This window comes from Lampris incognitus, chromosome 14 (genome assembly GCF_029633865.1).
Source record: "Lampris incognitus isolate fLamInc1 chromosome 14, fLamInc1.hap2, whole genome shotgun sequence".
Lineage (NCBI taxonomy): Eukaryota > Metazoa > Chordata > Actinopteri > Lampriformes > Lampridae > Lampris > Lampris incognitus.
The window spans coordinates 20,076,637-20,092,431 of NC_079224.1; positions in this window are offsets into that span (position 1 = coordinate 20,076,637).

Below are 15,795 nucleotides of genomic sequence, written 5' to 3' on the forward strand. Positions count from 1 at the left end.
TTGACTCCGCGGAGATCCCCGATCTCGACACCAATCATATAGCCCTTTTTGACCAAAGTGGCTCAGGTTCAGGCAGCGGTTCCGTTCAGGATTCTGGGAACCTTGGTGTTGTGTGGCGAACCGGGCCCGCGTTTCGACCCGTTTTTAGCGAAACCGTTGTACGTCATCGACGGGGGACTTTATGCGTCGCACACCGGATGTAAACATTAGCTACATCCCACTGAAACCCACTAGCTAGCAATAATATGGCATTGTGGCGAATGCGTGGCAGCCACTCGCATTTTTTAGCCGCAAACTGCGGGATAGCGAGCGCAAGTACAGCGTTTTTGACCGGGAGTTGTTGGCACTGCACCTTGCAATCCGGCATTTCCGCTTCCTGCTGGAGGGTCGCCCATTCACGGCGTATGTGGATCATAAGCCGCTGACTTTTGCCATGTCCAAGGTGACTGAGCCGTGGTCTGCTCGTCAACAGCGCCACCTAGCGGCCATCCCCGAGTTCACAACGGACATTCAGCATTGTGGCCGGGAAGTCCAACCCTGTTGCTGATTGTCTGTCGCGTGTGCTTGTGTGTCCTGTGCACCTCGGTGTGGATTTCTCCGCTATGGCTGCCGACCAGCCCAGCGACCCGGACGTCCTTGCCCTTAGGTCAACGTAAACCACGCCCCCAGCTCACAGTCCTGCTGGGTGAGAGGCATAGCCCCTAGTGTCCGCCACACAGCCCCCCCCCCCCGAACACCCAGAAGGGACTCCTGGAAAGAAAATTAGTGTCTCACTGGAGGCTTAAGCAGCCTGCCATAACGGCTGCGCCGTCCCTCAGCCGAAACAGTAGGTGAAACACAGTCCAAAGCCGGCTGAGAAGCAGAATGCTGAACCCGTGAAGACACCGCCGGGGTCCTGGAAGGAGGACGATCACGTCGGGGTCACCAATGTGGCAGGAATGAGGAAAAACACAGGAGACCAAGGCGAGTTTGATGTTTATTCCTTGACTCCAAAAACAAACTGCAGCAGGAACAACCCTGCACCGGCGAGCCCGGGAACGTAAACCACGCCCCCAGCTCACAGTCCTGCTGGGTGAGAGGCATAGCCCCTAGTGTCCGCCACACAATCATATTATTACATCGTCCAGCTCTACTTTTGGACAACTCCTTTTTTATCGTCTCGGTAGTCCTTCTCAAGTATTTCAACTTGTTGATGTAAACTACTAATAAGACACGTTAGCCCCTAGCTAGCGGATTTGATCCTTTAGCCGAGCGGTTAGTGATGTCGCGTTGTGGCGCAGTACACTTCGTATCGAATCCCGCACCGGGCAAGAAAATAACCGGTTACATTGATAATGCGTTCGAGTGAACCCATTCTTGACCATCTCTTCTACTAATTCGCCATACAGCTCACTCTTTCTCGTGCTACTCTCTAGTTTTCCCCGAAACTCGGGAGATGCCCTGATAACAACCAAACACTGAGCGCCCATTTCCGCCAACAGGGGACGGGTTCGGTGCCGGTTCACAATCCCTTTTTGAACGGTTCGAAGCATTTCGACCAAAAATAAATTGGTTGCGAACCCGAAAAGTTAGTTCCGAACAGGCACCAAAAAATAGCAGTTTTTTCAGCGCGAACAGTGACGACATCAATGGGCGCGTGACATTCCAGAGGAAGAAGAGAGGAGATAGCCTAACGGTAGATAATGGCGGAATCGGCAGATAACAAGGGTGCCTAGTGGTCAACTGAGGAAACTCAGTGTTTGGTTGTTATCTAGGCATCTCCCGAGTTTCAGGAAAAACTAGAGAGTAGCACGAGAAAGAGTGAGCTGTATGGCGAATTAGTAGAAGAGATGGCCAAGGATGGGTTCACTCGAACGCAAGAACAAATGACCAGCAAGTTAAAAAAACAAAACTTGAGAAGGACTACCGAGACGATAAAAAAGAGTTGTCCAAAAGTGGAGTTGGACGATGTAATAATATGATGCCATATTGTTGCTAGCTAGTGGGTTTCAGTGGGATGTAGCTAATGTTTACATCAGGTGTGCAACGCACATAGTCCCCCGTTGATGACGTACAACGGTTCCGCTAAAAACTGGTCGAAACGCGGGCCCGTTCGCCATACAACAGGTTCTCAGAATCCTGAACGGAACCGGTGTCTGAACCTGAGTACTTTGGTCGAAAAGGGCTAAGAGTCGGCCTCTCGAGTTTCCTCAGCTGACCGCTGCGCACCCTTGTTATCTGCCAATTCCGCCATTATCTACCGTTAGGCTATCTCCTCTCTTCTTCCTCTGGAATGTCACGCGCCCATTGATGTCGTCGCGGTTCGCGCTGGAAAACCTGCTATTTTTTGGTGCCGGTTCGGAACTAACTTTTCGGGTTCACAACCAATTTATTTTTGATCGAATTGCCCTGAACCGTTCAAATAAAGGGCTTGCGAACCGGCACCGAACCCGTTCCCTGTTGGTGGAAAAGGGCAGAGGCAGATTAGGGTGAGTTCAACTCACTTTGTCATTTTGTTATGATCAATCGTTTCGGACCTCTTGTTAATAAATATACCAATTTAGAGCAAGCCGTTGCTGTGCGTATCTTCATCTGAGAGGTGACGTAATTACTATCTCTATTTGTGTTTGTGTGTTTCTTTGGGGCAGAGGTATAGATCCCTGAATTGAGAGTTCACAACCTTCAGATCTGTGACTGATTAATTCAGTTTATCTTATTTTCTTTCCTCTGGAAAGTGGTGCCCCATTTCAACGAGTGCAACATTTGATTCATAGTGTAGAACGCTACACTACTGAAAGCTTTATTAATGTTATTAGTTGTCTACCTAACCAGTTCATATTACAAGATCATACACCACAGCTTGATAAACGTTACACGAAGCCCTGACTAAAGCATGCTAGAGCACATCGAGCACAAACAATTCCCTTCTTTGGGGGGGTTCACTATAAAACATGAAATATACAGTTTACAGTTCAGCTTAAGTAAATAGTCACTTTACCGTGTTCACTTTGTTCCTATCGAGAGACACACAGCTTACTCCAAGGGAAGTTTATTCTAAACAGGACTTGAACATAAACACATGGACTCTCCTACATAATATGCCGAAAGTGCTCATTAAACAAGGCATGCAGTGAATACTCACATTAGAAAATGGCGGCTAACATGAAACATATGCTCATAGCAACATACACTAGAATGAAACCTACAGTGGGAAATCACTTGTGGTAAAAGCAGAAAATGCCACAAGTACTATTCTAAGTTCCCTTGGCATCAACTGGGTAAGTCAGTAACATAAATATGAGACAGGCAATATACACACAGAACTTGTAAACATGACAGACCCCAGGGCTTAAGCACAGGATGAATTACAAACAGAATTCACTGTCATTTAATTACTGATGTTAAATAACAGCAAAAGCCACCTATGTAGATATCTTATATGTTATTAATAGTAATCGTACAAGAATCCTATACTAACACCGGTGCCTGCATTAATATGAAAATTATTTGGAAAATGATTTGATGTGCAAGTTTTTTTTTTTTTATAAAAATGGTCGTTTCTGAATACAAAATTAGCAGAAACATAAAATGTATACTATAGTAGCTGCAACCAATAACAAGCATCTTAATGTGTCAAAATTAATCATAATGAACACAATCAACTGGATTGATGAATTAAAAAAGGAGTAAAATGTTAGTTTATGGGTTGTTTACCCCTTTCTTTGCCTGGTTCACGATGCTGCTGCCCAGAGTATCGACACCCCACTTCCTGCCTGATGGCTGATTTGGTTGACCCGTCCACGTACGCAGTCCAACGTAAAGAACACTACTGTGCCATTACGCACCTGAAAGGATGCTCGCAGTCCCATGCTGGCCCACTGGCTGCCTTCTGGCATCTGGCCACCCACCTGCTGGGCCAGGGGGACAGGTCTACCGCCCTCAGCAACCCTCTCCCCTTCTCGTAACCCTTCTGTTTTACTTTGCCTGAGAAGAGTCACCTTTAGCAGGTTGCAGGAGTGGATGAGTTTCAGGTCCAGAGCCAAACTGGCGGTCCCACTCTCCTTGAAGACAAAGTCCCGTCTTTGGTCTGTGGATCCCTTCCCTGGGAGTGCCACCTGGGACACCTGGGGGCTTGTCTGGCGAAAGAACAATGGCTTGTTGCGGACGGCTCCGGCAGGCAGACCGGTAGGAGCCAAGGATGCGGTGAGGGAGGACGAGATGGCGGCCGGAACCCATACCAAGCTGAGGGTACTGATTCCAGTCTCATCACCAAAGTAGCGGACGTTGCACTGAGCTGGGGTGAGGATCTCAAAACCCAGTGTGTCCCCAGGGTCAACCTTAGCCGCTCCAGACAAAGAGATAGACGTGTCTCGGTAGTGGACACCGGGCTTGAAGGTGCGGGACAGTTCCACGCCTGTCCCATTGCGGCTGAGGTACGCCAACAGGTGGAAGCCCTCGTTCACGCAGGCCTGGCCCATGGAGTACACAGCCTGCTGAAATACGAAGCGCACTGTTCCGCTCTCCGCAAAACGCACCCCACGTCCATCGTGAGTCAGGCCCACCACGTAGGGGTCAGAGGTCGAGGTAGTGCGGAATACTGGCCGGTAGTTGGTGTGGTAGTGTGCAGACGCCACTGCCTGTGCTGTCATGGCAACCGCTCCCGTATCATGGGACAGCCAGAGGAGGCTGAGCGTAGCCGCCGAGGGGTCATACAGCTCTAGCCCCTCATGACTGTGATTACAGTGGTGGCTGGCACTTCTGAGGAGTAGGGAGATCATGTGACCTGGAGCGACCTCTGCCACTCCGCTAATGCTCACGCTCTGGAGCGACTTCCCCTCCCTCTGCTCAACTCTGACACCGCTGAGGTCACGAGCTTCAGAGCTGTCGGTGTTATTCAAACGCAAACACACTTGGATGAAGCTGCGACAGCCGTGAGCCAGGGAGAGGTTTTCATCCAGCCACACCAGGCCATGTTGCCGGAGCACCAGGCGACCATCCTCAGCCGACACAAGACCCCCATCCCTTCTCCCTTGGATTCGAAGTTGGATACTGGGGGTCGCGTGACCTGGCAAAAAGCCTCTCGCTGTGGGCAAACTCACATCTCCAGCCCAGGACAGAGAGAGGGCGCTGTCTCTAGCAGTAGGGATGGAGCAGATGGTGTCGGTGGTGTAGGCACAGGGTGCGGCCACGGGGTCTTCATCACATTCAGAGCAGGCCTGACACTCGTCCATCTCTGCATTATAGAAGTAGGCGTGGCCACACATTCCTGAGTTGGCATCACGCTCTGTCATTCCCTGGCATCTGAATCCACCTGATAACAACAAACCAGGTGGAAAAGGAGGAGGGTAGGTTGGATTCAATACAATCTTCTTTACTTACAGATAATGTTGGGTAGATACATCTTTAAATATAAATAATAGTTATTTATCAAGAGGAAAAGGGTGGAAAGTAAGCAAACTCTAAGGGAAACAATCACAATTTTCATCATTATCTCTATACTCCTTTAGCAGCCATAATACTGAGCAGTCTTCTGTATTTCTGAAATACCGCCAAAATTGTGCTTACCTGTGACATCACTTCACAATCTGTGAAGATGAAAACTTGCTTTCTGGTTTACCAATATACTGCATATCATCATTATTTGCATTTTGGCATATTCTTATGCAAATAGAAATGCTACATAGCATTGTGGAGCCTATCGGCAAACCAGGACATCCACAGATTGTCTGCCAGTGACAACATGGTGGCGTTTCAGAGACACACAGAAGACTGCTCAGTACTATGGCTGCTAAAGGAGTGATATCACTAGTATATATATATATATATATATGTGTGTGTGTGTGTGTGTGTGTGTGTGTGTGTGGGAGAGAGAGAGAGAGAGAGAGAGAGAGAGAGAGAGAGAGAGAGAGAGAGAGAGAGAGAAAGAGATTATGTTACAACAACAATCGTGATTGTTTCCCTTTAAAGAGCAACTAAACCCCATACCATGATGCTTGCTCATCAGCTGTTGTCAGTGAGTAAACATTGAAAGCAACCAATTGTTTTGTCATTGCTGGCACAGAAATATATCTAAATCAAATGGACCCATCATTATTCTCATTAGCTGCAGCTTTATTTATCCTGCTATGTTTACATAGCTGGTTTCTCAGTTTTAGATACCATGGTAGCAAATTCACCAAAGTGGTATAGGCTTTAGTTGTTCTTTGAGCTTATCTGACAGAAAAAGTAGAAGAAAAATTTGGGAGCCATTGCAGATTACTTTCTTGATAAATTCTCTTTACCTGGAGTGTTGAGACATTTCTGATGATCACCACACAGATGTGTTATTTCTAGGCATTCATCTCTGTCCTGTAACAGTAATTTCACAAATGAAGAATTGTTTCATGTTTATACATAATTACTGGCATTCTGAGTGAGCAGTCGGCTGAACATTTATAGAAAGTCATTAATTTTCACCTCAGGCATATATGAGATTCAACGCATATTGTCCTATGCAATTGTTATAATACTTGCATTTTTTCGTTCATTTCCCATCATCTGTATCTTTGCACTGATTGATTTCTAACTCCGTTATAAACATATTTCAGTGCACTCACATGGGACTTTCTGGCTCCCCATAAGTAGGTGTAGCACTAATACACACCTGGCAGATCCTGTCTGCATGGACAGAACATTGTGCGACCAGGAAGAAGCCGGCAGGACAGACTGTGCACCTCTCACAACGAGGATGACCGCTGCTGAAACCACAGTACTCTTCAGGACCGCAGCTACCGCAGGCCAGCAGGGAGCGCCCCACCTGTTGACATTCAACGTGGAGTGAGATACAGAGAGGTGACAAATGAAAGGAAAAACCTGAATGCTTGACCCCTACAGTGAGGTGGTTTGGGGTCTCTGTTATGCAGTGGGGGACATTTTCCTGGCATGGTTTGGGTCCACGTGTGCCCTTAGAGGAAAGGGTCACTGCAAATCAATACAAAGTTATTCTGAATGATCACCTTTATCCTATGATGAAATATTTCTATCCTGATGGGGGGGTGGTCTCTACCAGGAGGACAATTCCCCCATCCACAGGGCACAAGGGGTCTCTGAATGGTTTGATGAGTATGAAAATGATGTAAGTCATATGCTAAGACCTTCACAGTCACCAGATCTCAACCCAATTGAACACCTATGGTAGATTTATGTGTTAGACAGCGCGTTCCACCACCATCATCAAAACACCAAATGAGGGAATATCTTTTGGAAGAATGGTGTCCGTTATTCCAGTAGAGTTCAGAGACTTGCAGAATCTATGGCAAGGAGCACTGAAGCTGTTCTGGAGGCTCCTGGTGGCCCAATACCTTACTTAAGACACTTTATGTTGGTTTTTCCTTTCATTTGTCACACATTTGTATACTATATCCATACAGATTTTTTTTATGTGAATTACACATAAAAAAGTATTCTGTTAAACTTGGTTAAGTAGGTAGCCAAGATATCATGTTTCTAAGGTTGGTTAAGTGAGGTGATGTTACATTAGACTGGGTTAGGTTAGATCAGACTACAATTTTGAGGATTCAAGAATGCGTTTCATAGACACCAGCTCTGTGTGTGCTGAGGAGTGCACCCCCATTATTTATGTCCCCAGCCCTCTACTCCCCCCTAAAATCCCCCAAAATGAAACAAAAAAAATAAATATGACAAGAAATTGTTGAGTGGCAGAACATCTGTTAAGGCCTGGAGTGAGATTGGTTATGTTGCCAACCGTCAAATTAAAGAAACCAAACACGCAAATTTGTGACTTTAACTTTGTAACTTTACCGAACATGTGACTTTTCCCTCCCCCCCTTTTTCTCCCCAATTGTATCTGGCCAATCACACCGCTCTCCAAGCCATCCTGGTTGTTGCTCCACCCCCTCTGCCGATCTTGGAAGGGCTGCAGACTACCACATGCCTCCTCGGATACATGTGGAGTCACCAGCCGCTTCTTTTCACCTGACAGTGAGGAGTTTCGCCAGGGGTACATAGCATGTGGGAGGATCAAACTATTCCCCCAGTACCCCCCCTCCCAACAGGCACCTGACTAACTAGGGGAGGCGCTAGTGCACTAACCAGGACATGTACCCATGTCCGGCTACCCACCCACAGACACAGCCAATGGTGTCTGTAAGGATGCACGACTAAGCCGGAGGTAACACGGGGATTTGAACCAGCGATCCTCATGTTGATAGGCAATGGAGTAGACTGCCACACCACCCGGATGCCCTGTGTCAATGAATACTGACTGATGAATTGAATGTAGCATATATTGCAGCAGTTTCCCAATTTGACACAATTTGATCAATTTAATGTAATTTGATTAAGTGTTGGGAAATGAAATATTTCACAGACATTCTTGATTTGACATTCATATTTCAGCTGAAGTCGCTCACCTCCATGACACTGGCCTCCATATCCACCTTGTGCACAGCGAAGGCCTGCTGTGTGTGGTGGGCCCTAACCTGGCCCCTGAGGGTCGTTATGTGGCTGTCTAGCTCTCCCTGTAGGTCCTGGAAAGAAGTCTGTTTGATGCTCTCCAGCAACATGCTGTATTGAGCCTTCACCTGGAACCAGTAAAATACAAATACTTCTATAGCTCAGTGGAATATCTCATTACTGTCATTAATGATACAGTGGCAAATAAAAAGACTGGTAAACTCCTACAACCAACTACTAATACAGACAGCATTTTCTGAAAAGCATTTTTTTATGTATGTTCCCATTGAAATACATTATTTTCTATCAATTACACCAAATTGATACCGCTTACTCTGATGTATACTATTAAACTGTGGAATGTAGATTCAAATGAGATATTAAGTTGTTCAAACGAGATACTAAGTCCTTTAAATGTGATATTAAGTCATTCAAACAAGATACTAAGTCATTCAAACGAGATATTAAGTTGTTCAAATGAGAGAGTAAGTTTCAAATGGAATAATGCCTCAAAAAACAAACAAAACAAAAAAACAAAGCCTCCTCGATACTCCTCCCCACCCCCTTTTTTGCCCTCCATGTCCTTCAGAGCCTTTTGGAAGTCTTCAAAGTAATCAAAACCCTGTTAGCTTCAGGTCTCCTTTGAAACATCTGGCGGGGGACTACAGATAAAAACTAGCCCTGTGGCTAATTCTGATACATTTGCTGCAAATATTAATCCCACTGTCTCTCTTTTAAATGAATTAAATGCTGCTGTTGCTCTGGCGTGCACCAGACTGCCACTCGATCTTCCCTGCTTTGCTGCTGCACACACACACACACACACACACACACACACACACACACACACACACACACACACACACACACACACACACACACACCTGTCCCAATCTGTCCTCTGTGAATAGATTATATAATTGATCTATCGATCGCTCTCATGCGCATTACTAATGTACGCTCAGAAATTAAAACTACAGTGAAACTTAAATTCTTCAGTTTGGGCCAAGCTGTCCTGTGTTTACTGCCAGGTTAACAGTGTTTGTGAAGAGTAGTGGACACTTCTAAAGGACATGGAGGTGTGTAAAACATTATATTGTGGTGATACACAATTGAGGGTAGATTCACCAGGGGCTGCTGCTCCTTTAAAGGCAGACGTTCGGAGTGCTGACATAGGCACTGCTTAGAGTTTCCGGGGTGGAGCCATGTTTGCAGCAGCCTAGCGGTTAGCTGGTTGTCACAAGAGATTGTGCTGTATCGGTGTCGTTTTGTGTGGCGAGTAAACGGAATTGACTCGAGTCGACCTCTCCATCTCCTCATCCCTGCACTCCCACAATATCAACAAAGAAATGGAAACGGATGATCCGCTGTGGCGACTCCTAATGGGAGCAGCCGAAAGTAGTAGTAGTAGTAGTAGTAGTAGTAGATTTTGCTGTCCAACAAGTTTCCACTGGAAACTGCTGACACTCTAGGTATTAAAATTTGATTGATTTCATAACACACCTATAAAGTCCATCCATTATCCAAACCACTTATCCTGCGCTCTGGGTTGCGGGGATGCTGTAGCCTATTCCAGTAGTCATTGGGCGGCAGGCAGGGAGACACCCTGGACAGGCCACCAGGCCATGTCAATTACATGATATACCCTTCTATAGTATTTCTATGATCAGTTCGCTGACAGAGACTTCCCCTATCAGCCAATCACTGTGAGCATAGGAAGTAAGCTCATTCATGAAACACACAATGAGGTCAACACCACCTATTCTCTTAGCTTTAGAGTTCTCAGAATTCCTTAGTAAACGTTGGTCTTAGCAGCTTTGTGAATAGGTTTTAAGTGGGCAGTCTTAGCTAGGAACTTTTTGTGCTAGTTAGGAGAAAATGCTGCGTGAATGTGGCCCCTGGTCTTTATCCCAGGTCCTTTAAGCTGATGGACATCTCCCTACTCACTACACCCACACCCACCCACTGTCATCCTCCACAATAGTGTCATCATTAACATGATAACAGCAGTCATACTTGGTCCATCTGTTCGTACATCCTCCTCTGTTGCTCCAGTATTTCTCGCTGCTGACTGACCAGCGCCCCCTGCTGTTCATTCAGGAGCCTTTGCAGCTCTTTGACCTCGTCCTGCTGCCCCCGCAGGGCCTCCACCAGCTTCTCCTGACCTTTAGCCAGCTGCAGCTGCAGCACCAGGGCATCCTCTGAGGGAACCTCATTGGAGCCTATAGCAGAAGGGAGGAAGGGAAGAAATGATTATGAGACTAATGGTACAATTTGCGACTGACAAGATGAGTGTGTGATAATCATTTGTTGTACTTTCAGCCATACTCTGACAAGGATGATGTGCTACCATAAATTTAGACGTAAACATAACTGTCAGATTTTGTGCCTTTATACCGACCTGGTTTCATGTCACATGTCAGCTGTATCCCAGAGGGTGATGTGCCAAAGTCCTGATGCTCCCCAAGAAATTGCGCCGCTCTGTCCGTAACGTGAACCGGGGAAGAGTTGCTTCCTCTTCCGTCTTCCCCATTTGCTGTACAGCCATCGCCAACACACATCCTGGGCTTTTGTCGCATCCGGAGCGGTAGTTTACATTCAATCCCTTTACACTCCTTGGCACTGTCCATACCCGTTGGTCGCGACGAGATGCCATTCTGACAGTTACCACCTGCGCGTTAGGGGGACCAAATGCAAACGGCCCAAAATGCAGGAAAACAGCAAGACAATGCGGGACAGATTTATAACTTAAACTCTTTGTTGGTTAGCAATGAAAAAAAAGGCCTAAAATGTTGATATAATGTGCATCGGGCTTGATCATCCTGCAGCTAACAGGATGCTGATGTTAGCTTCTGAGTCGCAGCTTCTGATTCGGCATTTAAGGGCCCGTTAGGGGAAACCTAATTTACAGTGCTGAGTGACTGATCCTCCATTTTCTGCACCTCTTACTGTTGTGAAAGAATCTCAGACAATTTAGGTAAAGTCTTAAGTCTTAACTTAAGTCTTAACTGTCTGGACCTCACTCTCAGATTCATGAAACCTCTATTCTATTTGTGAAAATGGGAAAAGGGGGGATTTCACTGCTTTTTTTTTCACGTCTACACAACAGGTCCTGATCAAAAATCACATACAGACTGGTCAAATCTGGACTAGCTTATTGCAGAGAAGCCAGAGACTCATTAAAACACAGTTTCAGATTTGTGAAACCAATATTTAAAAAATATATATATATATATATATATATATATATATATATCATTCCCTCCTAGCGCTGCAATCGCTCGTAGTATATCTGGGAAATGTTTCACGCTCCATCTGTTAGAGATCGCTCGCTGTAGAGGTGTAAGGCAGGCAGGCAAAAGCTAAAAAAAACATAGCATAGTTCAAAATCACAACTGCAGGTAGGCAGATTCAGGCACAGCAAACGACTAGCAGACACGATCCAGAGTGTGGCAAATGACTTGGTGCTGCTGTGCAGGTCTACACTACAAAGTCTTTGGATTATGGTGCGAGGTCAGGTGACTGGCAAAGGTGGGAACATGATGAGGACAACTGGTGGGCGGGAGAAGAAGAGTAGGGTCTGAAATGATGGTAGATGTTAGGGGACAGATAAACAAGATGAGTTAAATGATTTCTAAATCAAATGTCGGTAATTGGGACAAAGTATTGACAGAAAGCTCTTCATAAACATGTCTTCATATATTGATTAAATGAAGAACAAGCACACTAATGGCTGAATTATGGTACTTCTCACACAGGCCACGGCAAAGGCTCTGGCAAAAGTGATGAAAAGGACATTGGCAGAAGCAGTGAGAGAGGTTGACCATGGCCTGTTAGAGGAAAGGTGAGAGAACAACAGTAATTCTTGTTTGGAAGAAGAATTTGAAGAGTAAATTAACCAACTGATCAAACTATGAAGATACTGTGATTGTATTTAAAAGGGTAAAAGTAACTTTTATACTGTAGCGTGCATGGATATGTAAACACGTTTGTCTTTGGTTAACGGGTCGGACCCTTTAATCGATTGATTAACGTTGTCGCTTGCGGAGTGGGAGACACGGGTTCGCGTCCCGACTGTGGTGGTTCCGGGCTAACTCGCTACAATAGTTTTGTTTTGACACGAGAAAGACGTGCTCTTCATGGTAATCCAAAATGAAATGGAGGGACGTGGACTTCTACGGTGAAGTATTGCAACCAACAAAGGCCATTTGTGGCAATACTGTGGATCAACAAAGTCGCTATTTTTCGCATTTTCACAATAGAATAAAGGTTTCGCAAATCTGAAACTGTCTTAAAGAGTCTCTGGCTTGTCTGGGACATTCTAGTCCAGATTTGACAAGTTCACGTTTTTTGGTTTTGATCAGGACCTGGTCCAGTATGGTCTAGATGTGATATAAAAAAAGAAGCACTGAAGCGGGGTTCAGACCGCATTAAGGCCCCAGTGCAAAAAAAGAAAAGAAAACGAGGCTCGGTCGCTAAGCGCTGTAAATTAAGTTTCCCTTAACGTTCCCCTTAACTGCCGAATCGGAAGCTGCGAATCGGAAGCTAACTTCAGCGTCGTGCAGCAAACTCTTGCCCACTGTGAGTGCACGAACATACATCTTGAATAGCACATAAAGTGATCCCCATTATTTGGGATGCGGGAGCAAAGGGCGAAATAATGCCGTGCAGTACAAAGTCAAATGGGACTGGCCAGCCTACCTGCACAGTCTGGATGAAACACCTCCGCCGTCAGCGTCCTCGGGTTGGACCTCCTGGTGCCATCCGTCTGCGTAATGCCTCCTCGCTGCGGGTGGATTATCGTGTAGGGCACCAGCGGCGCGCTTTGGGCTTGTTGATTTGTGAGAGCATCCTGCTGGTAGCTTTGTGTTTGTCTGGTATGCGCCACGGGATGCGCATGCCGCCGGGAACCTGTGGCGTCCCTGCGCCCCGGGCAGTGCTCCCCGACGCAGGGTCCTCTGTTCCAGTCCTGCGCGGAGGAACAGTGCGGCCCCCTGCAGATCTCCGCCACACCCTCTGTTTTACTGAGCCACGACGTGGCATATATGAGAAACATCGCAGAGATAAGTGCCATGTTGCTCTGCAATAAGTTGAATATCAATTTCCTGCCAAGAGTTTCTGCAGAAATCCAGTCACAAGTCACTCGTGCGCATCCTCAAGCGGGGTCCTTTTGTGCATGAAATTTTCAGCTTTGTAAATACTCTGCAGTCATTTATTTACCACAAAAGCTTCCTTATTTTTGATCATTCATCCAAAATGTAATCGGCGCTAAGCACCGGGGCTTGACGGAGACTCAGCGTTTTCTTCCCATGGAGCGCGGGGCAGTTTTGCCCCTCTTGGGGAGAGCTCTGTCTCACCCACATGTGGCGCTCCCTGCTCCTAATTGGCAACAGGTTTCTCCTGTAGTCTTAAATTAAACCATAGCTTTCCCGGACATACCACTCTGCAGAGTCACCTCGTGTCTACTGATGCTGTGCATGTGGTAGGCCTATAGATATTTGGAATATTTTTGATCAGTGCTATTTTTTATCCTCAGACCGAAATTGCATTGACCTCTGGGGATGCAGGAAGAATTAGAGGATCTGGGGTTGGAAATATGATATGGGGTCCTTTGATATGCAACATTTTTTCTTCTTCTTTTCTCGTGCATGGCGACCATTCATCCCATGTGCTAATGTGTAATGGCCAAGAGGAAATCATGGATTAGCAATTCATCTGTGGTGCGTTTCAGGTCTAGGGAACCATTTGCGCTCCTTAAGACATATAGCAAATGGCAGCAAGTACAGTTCACTTTCTTTCTTTCTTTCTTTCTTTCTTTCTTTCTTTCTTTCTTTCTTTCTTTCTTTCTTTCTTTCTTTCTTTCTTTCTTTCTTTCTTTCTTTCTTTCTTGTATTGATGAACTTGTATTTTGATGGTTAGAGGTAAAATTGTGTTCTGATCGATCTATCTATCTATCTATCTATCTATCTATCTATCTATCTATCTATCTATCTATCTATCTATCTATCTATCTATCTATCTATCTATCTATCTATCTATCTGTCTGTCTATCTTGTCTATCTGTCTGTCTGTCTATTCCTAAACGATGGAGCCAGACTGTTGTTAAGTCAAAATCCAGTACATTGAAAATGGCTCATCCTCCTGTGGAGTAGAGGCTGTGTCTATCTGAAATCAGAGTGCCAGGGTAAGATCTTTAAACACACCTCTGTGGTATTACAGAATCACAGAGTCAGGGCCTTTAAAAAAGACAATACTGAGCTCGGTTGTACACTTACTCTTTATTATAACTTTATTGCCACTCTCATTTCCTTACCCTTTCCCTCTTACCTCACATGGCTTTGATTAAGGCGTTAAGCCACATTAGAAATTCAGCCACACACTTGAATGTTTTCTTGTTTTTCCTTCTTCTCACGTTCATGACAAACATCCCTCGGTAATAACGGACTCCTATATGTGAACACACATGCACATAAGCAGGCCAGTAAATCTTCCATCCCTCAGCAGTTACTTGTTATTCAGCATCTGGGATAGTTGTAAAGCAGTTAAATGAGAAAGATATTCACCAGTTAATTAGAGGCATTCCTAAGATAGTCTGTACCAAGGGCCAGCAATGGTAAAGCAATGGTAAATATTGGGAGGGTACAGAAACACATACATAAACGTACTTTACAGGCAAGACCCACTGACACACCCAGTCTGTCTGTCTCTGTCTCTCTCTTTCTTAAAAAAAAAACACACACACACACACAACTGCAACAAGTGGTATAATTATGGGGTCAACACTGGGTTGTACTCAGGGGCAGTTACTGTAATGGTTGTCTCACGCAGGAAATATTGGACCACACAGGACTCTGAGTGCTCTGTTTTCAGCTCTTTACTGGAGAGGCTTAATCACAGAGCCCCCGCGTATAGTCTTTTACCCACACCCCGCCAGGTCCATGCTAGTCACCTTGTCAACAGTGTGCTTGAAAGAAGTGAATAACTGTGATCCTTTACATGCACTAACAAGTCATTACTCACCAAGCACCGATAACAGAAGAAAAAGAGGTAGTTGTGGTTATGGGGGGGGGGGGTCCATATTTTACAGAACTGCAACTCACCGGACAGTAATTGAAGTGGGAGTGCTTCCTGGTTTCACAGGAAGCTCAGCTGATTATGTGTCGCGGTGCTCAGGCCGCTTGCGCAAGGTGCACGCGCGCAAAAGGACGCTCGCCTTCACGCGTCATCTGTTCACCCTTGATGAAGCTTGAATGATCACCAACGCAGGAAAGGTGCAAGCGCTCTGAAGCTGACGATGGAGGTAAACATTCATTTAAATAGTTCTCTTTGTTTGTTTGTTTGTTTGTTTGTTTTTTAGTCTTT